The following is a 10973-nucleotide window of genomic DNA, read 5'->3' as shown; positions in this document are numbered from 1 at the left end:
AGTTTGCTTGGTCTTTATCTGGAAGACCATCTTGTATTGCGTTATACATTCTGAGGTTTAGGGATGCTACGCATATTGGTGAGTCGGTTGAGTTTTAGTTTGTTTTCAACGTTAGTTAATGGTGGTTTGAACCCTAAGTTAGGGAGAGCTGGATATTCTGCTTAGAGGATCAGCGATCTATTCGAGTTATGGTTTTACAAGAATGGGTCATAGGGATTTTTGATTCGGGTATGCGATACTTTTTTCAGTATTTGATCAAGACGAGGGTGTAAATTAAGTTGTCATCGGATATATGTGCTCATGAATGCATGGGTTTTCCTTATAGAAGGAAGGTGTTGGACAAGGAGCTCATTGTAGCCAGTGGCTCCTTTCTGGATGTTGTTGAATAAATCAAGAGGTGTTGGGTTGCTCAGATTAAGTATTGGTTAGTGAGGGAAGTTGTCATCTCGTTGCATAGCTTGATATCTATAGTCTATGTTTGGCAGTTGTTGATCAGTCAATTAGTTTCAGAGTTTAGTATGTTTTGTCCCTCATGCGATTTGTCCAGTAGTGTATTGGATCAATGGATTAGTTGCCAATGCACTCTTGATTATTGTTCTTTTCTTTCTTCGTCAATAGCAGAGCTTCTTCGGAAGTTTAGAGTTGTATCAGTTGGAGTTTAATGGATGCATTGTCAAAATCTATACTTTGTACAGTTTGGTTTCTGGGTATAGTTACCCTCGATGGTTGGTTGTGAAATTACTGTTCATAGAAGGCTCTAGTTTGGTAGATGTCCTAGGTCATTCGAAGTTTGGAAGCTAGGGCAAGGGTGTTTAGTTTTTCTGTTGCGATTTGGGATCCACGTAGAATTAAATTTTGGCATGTCGTTTCGACAAGGATGGTATTTGGATGGATCCGACCATGGTTTTAACAGTATTTCTGGATAACTTTGGAAGTTTTTTCGAGCTAGTTATGCATTGGTGGGATCTGTTCAGTTTCAATCAAGGTGTGGGATCTTGTTTCAGTCAGTTATGAGGATTTTCTATTAATTAATAAAGTTCATCATTTCGTTATATCTATTGGTACCCCCCCCCCTTTAGGTAAGGGTGTGAGGAAAAAAAAGGAATGCAATAGATCCAGGGTTGGGTGGGTTCTCTTGAGAGTGTATTTTGTGGTAAGTTCATCAGACATTGTCATGAGGGGTATATATGTGTAACAACCCGAAGTTGTTCATCGCCGAAAACCCGTTCTACCCGTATAACTCGTCGGAGATCGAAATGTCCCGTTATCGTTTTTGGGCTTAGTTAACTAAAAGTTATATGTTTATTTTCATTCAATGAGGGTTCAAATCATTTAGGAACTCATGAATTTAGCCCAAAACATGTATTTTATAAGTTTTAGAAATATCCTCGTCGGGTGACGAAAACTCAATCGGGTGCGACCCAAAACATCGTTTAAGGCCGGTATCGGGTAGAATTCCACCGTGTCCAAGTTTTAGGGACTATATAAACATGTTTTAGCACTCATTTGAAGCTTTTTCCTTCTCTCTCTACTCTCTCTCTAACCTCTCTCCTAAATCCAAGGATTAAGTGTCCAAAACTCAAATTTAAGGCTTCAAATCCTTAAGGTACCTTCCTAGCCTTAATCTATAGCATGTTTAGCTTCCAAATTAGACACTTAATCATGAAATTGGACAATATATGTGAGTTTACGGCCCAGGAGGCAGCCTAGGCCGTAAACACCATTTTGAAGGGTTTTTAGCCCTTAAACTCCTTCCTAGACTCAAATGGACTTTAGATATGGCTAAGGGACTTCAAGATATGAACTTAGAACACCTAAAACTATGATTTTTTGGACTTTGAAGGAGTTTACGGCCAAGGCATAAGCTTGGGCCGTAAACTCATGAAAATGGTGTTTTTCATGTCTTTAAACCCTTCCAAATCACCCCTACAGCTTAGATATGAATTATAGGACTTTGATTCTTGCATTTGGACACTTGAAACATTAATTTTGAGGGACTTAGATGAGTTTACGGCCAAGGAGAGTTCTTGGGCCGTAAACTCCACAAAACTTGGCATAAATCTCATTCTAAGGTGTTAGAAAGCCATCCAACACCACCAAAAGCCTTGGAATAAATCAAGGGACCAACCAAAAATACTTTAAGGGCCTAAAACACATCTTTTATGGGATTTCTAATAGTTTACGGCCAAGACCTGTTCTTGGGCCGTAAACTCCAAAATTTTTGGTGTTAGAATGCAAACTACACACCCCTAAAGCCTTTAGATGAATTTTAGAAGTCCTTTCATGCATGTTCTAGGCCTTGAAACACCTTGGAACACCACACACAAGAGTTTACGGCCATGAAGGGGGTTTCATGGGCCGTAAACTCCATAAATCCCCCAAAAATCCCATACAAACTCATGTTAGGCCTTGGATTAATTTTACAAATCACATGTGATTTGTTCTAGCACCATTTAACATCATTTTCATGAGGATTAAGGAGTTTACGGCCAGGAGCCTATGCTAGGCCGTAAACTCCCATAAATTAATCATTTTGGTGATTTTAATCCATTCCATGCATTTAGATCAAAGCCTAGAATCATTTCCCATGTCCATGTAAGCCATTTAAGCCATTTAAACACCCAAAAACACACCCACATGAGTTTACGGCCGTAAACTCATGTATGTGTGTGTTTTATGATTGTAAACTCATTTAAAAGTTTACTCATGGGGAGTAAACTCAAGTCCCAAGTCCCTAGTGTCATTTCCCATCCTTAAACGCCACCCGGGTCCTTCCAAACACTCGTATCGGAGTGTTTTCGCGACTTGAAGCAAGTGTCCCTATCAAATGAATAAACTAAGTCCTAATTAGGTACAAATGTGTATCTTTACATTATAATTAGGAACCTCGTGTATTTACAAGCCCCGGGTCAACTCTTAGCATCCAAATCGTCACATTTCTCGTCCGGTGAGTTCATACCCCTACACCTTTTTCACTGTTTTTAACTGTTTTCAGGGGGGAATACAAGCAAACCAAAACTGTTTTCAAATCATAATATCTATGTATTTCAAATAATATCTGGCAAACTTATAAACTCTTTTACTCCTTATGTATTATGTTGAGCATAAGGAATGATTTATTAATTACAACTAAATGGATTTTAGTTAAGAAAATAACCAAACTAATCAAATTATTATAGGAATAATTTGGGGTTCTATGTTTCTCTTTATATCACTTACTGATATATGTATTAAGTTATTAGATAAACTATGTCTGATTCAGTTTATCTCTGTATCATTCGAATGTTTTGCCAGATAGTCTCATTGTATGTAACTATTTTCACTGTATCATGTCTTAAAGCCTTTGTATGTTTGTTATCGTATGTGAATCCTGTGAATAGTTTAATACTAGTTTGTGAGATAGTCACTACCCTTTATGGATGATCAAGTAAATCCTCTCCGGAAGTGTAACCAGAGTCTCCTGGAGGGAGAGCGAAGAGTTTGTGAATAGATCTATTCGGGACTGACAATCCCACACCTTAACTGCTAGCTACAGTTGGGCGGGCACGCCTGGGGTGACAAATTCTGGATATCATTCAACGTCTGACTAACGTCAAGGAGGTCTCGTTGTCGCATCAGTATGGTTACCCGACTCACAATACGTATTAATATAAACTTATTCACAGCTAGGATCTGTTTAGAATCTTTATCTCGTTCGGGATGGTAATCCCATGGTTTTATGTCTATACCTCGTTCGGGATGATAATCCCATGATCTTGTGTCTATATTTCGTTCGGGATGGCAATCCCATGGTTTTGAAACTAAATCTTATACGGGATGTTAATCCCATGATTTTATCAATCTATCATATATCTAGTTTCGGGATAGTGATCCTATGGTCTATCGAACTATCTTATATCTACTTTCGGGATAGTAATCCCATGGTTTTCATCGAAATATCTTATAACTGGTTCGGGATGTTAGTCCCAAGGTTTTCAAAATACCTTCTATCTACAGTTCGTCAAAATTATAGTTTTGTATATTAAACTATACTATGTGTTATTCTATCAATCTTGCATTTAGGAAAATATGGGATTTTCCTGGGGTTAACTTATATCTGATATCAAAACTGTAACGAAAGATAACTTAACTACTTTACATAAGAAAATATGGGATTTTCTTGGATATCAAATCTTTTCAGAAAACTAAAGGAAATCGATACATTTTCACAAAACAAAAACCGCTTATGAACTCACCAGCTTTATGCTGATTTTCAAATCGCTTGTATTCTCAGGTCCAAGTTAGACAGGTACCCCGGCGATATCTTTTGGTGAAGATGGAGTGCTCCGAAGACTCGTCTCTTTTGTTCATATGATATATGTATAACTTTTGTACAATTTACTTTTGAACCAAATGTAAACTTTTATATATATATATATATATATATATATATATATATATATATATATATATATATATATATGTATATATATGTAATGTAATGGTTGTTTACTGTGATTACTATGTACATTGGATTTGATACACAACATGGAGTCAACCCCGGGAACGTTTCCGCCTTTGGTTTTCGGGGTGTGACAATATGGACCAAACGAGATAGCAAAAAATCACTTGATTCGAATTATAGGCATGTTTTTTATCTGGATTATAGCCTTTGAATTAGAACAAGAGTATAACAACATATCCCATTCTCTAGTTGTGTGTGATCATGTTTTTGTTTGATTTTGGTGTTGGTTGCAACCTGTTCTGTGAAAGTAATTGTGCATTATAGAAGGGTATGACCCATGGGGTTTTTGGTTGGTGTTGAGAGAGGTTGATCGAGTTCCTACAAGTTGAAGGGATGATGTTTGTGTATCTTTAAGCTCTTATGATACTAGTTTTGAGTCTACAAGTCAATGTTGGAATGACGACAAGATCGGTGTAGTACCGTGAGCCTATCATTTTATTGGTTAGAAGGTGTCACAATGTATCATGAACTAGCACTTGTATAATTCATATGGGTGGGACACATTAGTCTTTTGATCGAGACTCTTAGGTCTCGGATTGTTAGTCTTATTGGCATGTTCGGGTATTACTGCATTTGTTACATCCCAAAAATCACAGTAAATTTTAACCTTTCAAAAATAACCCAATAAGCATAATGGTTCACAAAACCATTGTTTCAAAAGTATTATTCAATAATCAGAATATCCCAGAATCCAAATAACATAAACCCAAAGGAAGTGCATGATCACCCCTTTGCTTTGCCACGATCATATGAAGTACTTGAAACAATAAACTGAAACTGTAAGTCAAAACTTTCCCCTAAATACCACCACACAAACAAATACCCAAATATATAACGGGTCCATAACCTCATGGTTGGATTACCCCTGGTCCACAACCTCATGGTTGTAATGCCCTAGCCTGTTGACTGACTTCACGAAGCAGCAGAGTCTCAACCCCACCACACCATGTCCGCATATAAATAACAATAACATATAGCCAGCAACAGATAATCATATAACCAGTCAACAAACAACACGTAGATCTACAAATCACTATCGCATAACAACATCCTCTATACCAAGATACATAAACTAATAGTCCTACATTGGTGCCTTATACCCATAAGAACAATGAGGAAACTCACCTCTCACTATGAAAAGATTGTTGAACACTACACTGCTCCGAATATCAGCTCTATCGGTCACCTATTCAACAAATCGTGACCAATCTCAAATACAGCCCAAAATACCCTTAGGTTTAACTTGGTCAAATCCTGGTCAAAGTCAAAATAAAATCTACACTCGAAAGTCCCACAGCCACTCGTCTCGTTGTGAGCCCCTAGCGGTCACGACGTGACCTAATAAGTCAAAACAGATGAGGAACACCATCCTCACGTCATGACACCAAAGTGCTCACATCGTGACGACGCTCTGGACATAATTTCTTAATAAAACTCTTAACCCCTTTTTGTACAAGAAACCTAATCCTCCATAGTGTCTTATTTACCCTAGAACATCATAAAAATCATGGCTTTTTGGATATGCATGTCCAATGGATGTCCCAAACACTAACTAGGGCACAAAAGGAGGAAATGATACCATATCTCATGCAAGAGTCATAAAACTCAACTATATTCCAGATCTAGCATCTATACTACTTAAGGGACACTAGATGTCCATAAAGTTGGCAACTTTATGGATTGCAACCACTGCATCATCTTGCATATGAAGGATAAAGCATAAAAATATAGATCTAAGCTTATAGAATAATAAATCAATGAACTTGAAACTCACAAAAGGTCCATAAGGTGTGAAAATGATTGATGATGAGGCTTGAATGTAGAAATGATGGACTAGATTCTCTTCATATTCTTCTTCTTGACTAGAATCACCACAAATAAGCTTAAGATAAAATATGGATGCTACAGTTCCAAAGGGAAGTGCAAGGAGGTGATGGGGGCTGAGGGTGGGCTAGCCCTATCCCTCACTTCCTTTAAATACGTAATAAAACCCCCAAAATTAGGGTTTTCATCTCATATTAGCCTTACTTCGTGAGCCATATGTGCTCATGTCATGAGCCCAAAGGTGATGCGCATTTCCATAATTCCCCTCACGACATGACAAGCATCCTTCACGTCGTGAGTCGGGTTAAAATTCCCAATTTTGAACTTGATAAAATATCCACCCGAACCGAGTGTTACAACATTGATTGGCAGTCAAGTAACTCAGAGACCAGCTGGTTTCGATCGTGTGGTTAGTTAAAGGTTGTTGGGAGTTATAATTGTGCATCTGAAGTCTTTTGCGGAGTGTTTGCATTATGAACCCTGTTTGTTTGCGGGATGTTTATCAGGAGTTTGGTTACCAATGTTGGGTATCAGTTATAAAATCTCGAGTCATGAAGTTCATTGAGAATATCTCAAGTGTCTTGTCAAGTGGAGGTACACCAAAGCTGATGAGGGATTTGGATGCAACATGAATTTCTTGAATTGACCATGGTTATAGTCATGGGATCAGCAAGTTGTTGATGACTTTCCAGGAACTCAAGTACGTAATTAAGGTAGTTGGGTACACTCTTTGGATTGGAATTGGGTGAAATTCAATATCGGTATAGTTTAAGTATTCCCTTTACATGGTTGAGTGGTGTTCCTATTCAATAACTAGAGGCAGGTACGTCAAATGAATGATCAAAAGTCGTAGGGAATAATTTATGGAGTTTTAAATAGATGGGTTCCAGTCTTCGAGAAATTTACTGCTTTTAGTAGTTAATGTTGGGATTTGAGGTCTTCTAGTTAGGAAGAGTAAGGTAGTTTTTTCAATTCTCAGGCAGAGCAGTTTGGTTTTTTCATTGGTTAAGGGCAGAGTGTTAAGCTTCGTTCTTTCAGAGGGATTAGTGATTTATGCTAAGATAGGTTTGGGAGGCGGTCGTCTGTATGGGATGAATCTTCAATCTTAAATGGAATTCAGAAAGTGTGGGCAGGGTCAATTAGGATGGATGAGGAAGTAGTAAGGAATGATTTCGAGGACAAAATCTAACTTAAGTGGGGGAGAGTTGTAACACCTTGTTTCAAGTCGTTTCTTAATTCCAGGTCGCGACCCAAAGATCAATTATCATAAGGCTTTGGGCTTTGAGGAAAGAGAGGTTTTGACCCATTTGTATGTGGGCAATGTAGATTATGTGAAACAAGAGTTCGATTGTGTTATGGAACCCAAGGGTATAATGGTAAAAAGTGATAGTTCAGACCTTTCATAAATTAAGGATTTAAGTTCGAAAGCTTTTGAGACAAGGGAGAGTTGATAGCAGTGTAGAGCTTCTCATTACCTTTCCAATCATACAAAGAATGTCGGAAAAAGAGTCGGGACGAAGAAGTTATGGATTTTGGAAGATAGGAAGAATAAGGATCTAGCTGAGTATGTTGGGCGTACAAGGCGTACATTAGGCGTATTGGTAAGGATTGATCGCGAATGGCCAACCTGGTACACACAGTGTACCAGGAGTACATTGGGCGTATAGCCACCAAACTCAAACCCTAATTTTTATGGTTTAGGCCTTATTTAAGAATCTTAACTCATGGAAACACTCCCCTTATTCAGCCTCCATCCCCATCAACCTATGATTTCAAAACCCTAGCCCTTTTGAAAGCTTCTTGACTTTTTTGGGTGTTTTGGCACTTTGGAAAAAGGATAACTCGTTGGAGATGAGTTGGATTGCTTAGAGCTTGTAGATCCTAGCTTGGTTTTCCTTGTTGCATCTTCTGAAGGTAAAAAAAGTCTCCAACTTGATGGTTCATTAGTTAGATCTTTCTTGTGAGTGGGTTTTTGTGTTTATTGGTCCCATAAGTTGATTCTTGAGAGTAAATGCCACTCCAAAAATTTTAGGTTGTCCATTTTGATGTTTTGAGGTCCTTTGCTCATAAAGTTTGCATCTTGATGGTTGTGGACAAACCATGCATGAGTTGTTGACCTCTTGGTGAAGCTAGTAGACTAGATTTACGTTTTGGGTTACTTTGAGCCATGCAAAGGCATCAAGTTGATGACTTTATCAATTAAGATACCCATTAGAATTAGATCTGAGTCTTGGATGTAAATTCTTAAAGGATTAAGCACTTTCAAGTGAGTCCTTGGTCATTTTGTTATGTTAGGAAGCTTAAGTTTAGTGTTAGGCTCTATTAAGTCATGCTAGGTCATAAAGTCATGAACTTTATGACTCTAGACGTGCATTTGGCTTGAACTTGAAGATTTGGATATTTGGTCATAAAGGAATAAGACCTAAAAATGTAGTTTTGGGTTTCAGTACCGTACGTCAGGTGTACTGGGGTAGTACGCGGGGCGTACGCACCAAAGTGCCATAATGGGCCATTTTTTGGTGTTGGGTCTTTTGAGATTTAGACCATGAGTTGTTATGTCAGATTGGGAAGGGTAAATAGTATTTTATCCATTGATATGATAGAGTATGAATTGGAGCTTGGACTATTGGAAATTGCCTTAATTATTGATTAAGGATAATTTGGATGTGCTCAGTGTGAGGAGCCTGGTAGCAGCAACGCATGTGGTTCGGTTATCTGTAGACTGAGATAAGTTTGCTCACTATAATGTAGGATAGTAAGGTTGTATGTGCTTGTTGTCTTTGTGACTCTTGTTGTATGCTTGTATGCATGTATGTTGTATGTATGTGGGGTCAAATAGACTCGAGGATGAAATAAAATCGTATAGTTAAAAAATACCGATAGAGTTAAAATAGACTCGGGATGAAATAGTCCCGGTACAGCCTTGAGCTGACATATGAGTTGAAATAGACCTGGGGGTTAAATACACTCAGGAATGTGAAATGAACCCGGTACAACCTTGAGTTGACGTATATGTATGGTATGTGGTATTTTGTGGAACTCACTAAGCTTTTAGCTTACAGTTTCCTATTTATGGTTTCAGGTACTTCCGATTCGAAAGGAAAATGCATGACGTCACTGCACAACATCCCCCATAGTTTATTCCGCATTTGATTAATCGTGATTTTTTCTCTGTTGTTTAAATAATATTTTTTCAACATCGAATGGTTTTGGGAATGGAATGTTATATGAATTAGTGTTATTAAAATGAAAATTTTACTCCGAATTTTTGGGACTTTACATCTAGGTTGCATCGAGATTGGTGGCAGAGGGAGGATTTGGTCTTCTTCTACGGTTAGACTTGGATCTCTGGTGAGTTTACCATCGATGATGTAACACTAGAGAGAAAAAGGAACAATTTGGAATTTATTTCTAGAAAAAAAAATGAAACACGTACCAACAGACACATAGTTACACACAACCCATACATTTATTCTTTGTTTCTTGTTATACTCTACGCTATGAATCAATGGGGTGGGTAGGAAGGCCACGGGTGCATAGCAGACGGTGAAGGATGGAGGAGTAGCAGGTGAGTATCGTTTGGGGATAAACACACCCAAAGCATTTGCTTCTTTGTCTCATGTTTTACCCCTATCTTTGTTTTTCGAAATGCAAACACACACTTGTTGTGTTGAGAGAGAGAGAGAGAGGGAGAGGGAGAGGGAGAGGGAGAGAGAGAGAGAGAGAGAGAGAGAGAGATTCTTTTCTTTTTTATTTTCGTAATAAAATTTTGATAAAAGAAAATATGAAGGGCAAAATTGTTATTTAATAAAAAAAATCAAAACAAATTATGCAAAATTTACAACAAGATGATAGGGGTAAAACATGAGACAAAGTCGTTTGGGATAAACACACCCAAAAGTATCGTTTACGGTACTTTTTAAACCAAAGTTTCAATTTTTAACATGGATACTTTTGGGTGTGTTCCCAAACAACTTAAACCAAAGTTTCAATTTTTAACATGATACCAAATTTGTAATTTTGTTCCATATGATAAAGTCGTTTGTACTTGTAGTATTCACTTTTGGAGGAGTAATATATATTTATAAATAATTGTCAACCACAAGCTTACACCAAAGGCAAGTGGCTCATCACTCATGTGGTGAACAGAACTATGGAAGTACCGTAAAATCCAACGTTTAAGACATCCAACAAGATGATCACATTCTGGGCCATAATTGATTGTATAATATATAATAAATATGTATACAATAAAGAATGGTTCAAATCAGATTGTCCATTTTTAAGAGATCCAATGGTCAATTTCTATGCGTATATTTGAATATCAAAAAATTAATAATTATATACAAATAAATAGTTTTGGTTATTGTGAACATCAAAAAAAAATTTAAAAAAACCACTAATTAATAACATTCATTTACAACAATATTACTCATAATGAAATTTATAATAATCTAAAACATTACTAAAACATCAAATAATAATACTTTTAATCAGGGGCAGATCCAATGTAGAGTTCGGGATAGTCCGAAATGCCCCTCAAATTTTTTACAGTCGTGTAATTTTTTTAGAAAAAATTTGTTTTATGATCAGTAGTATCTATCAAATATTGAGAAACTCTTATTTATATAGGCATGAGGAGAGT

This window comes from Lactuca serriola, chromosome 4, assembly GCF_051521515.1.
Source record: "Lactuca serriola cultivar US96UC23 chromosome 4, Lser_US96UC23_V15, whole genome shotgun sequence".
NCBI classification, from domain to species: domain Eukaryota; kingdom Viridiplantae; phylum Streptophyta; class Magnoliopsida; order Asterales; family Asteraceae; genus Lactuca; species Lactuca serriola.
The sequence above is the reverse complement of the archived record's forward strand: the minus strand, read 5'-3'. Positions refer to the sequence as shown.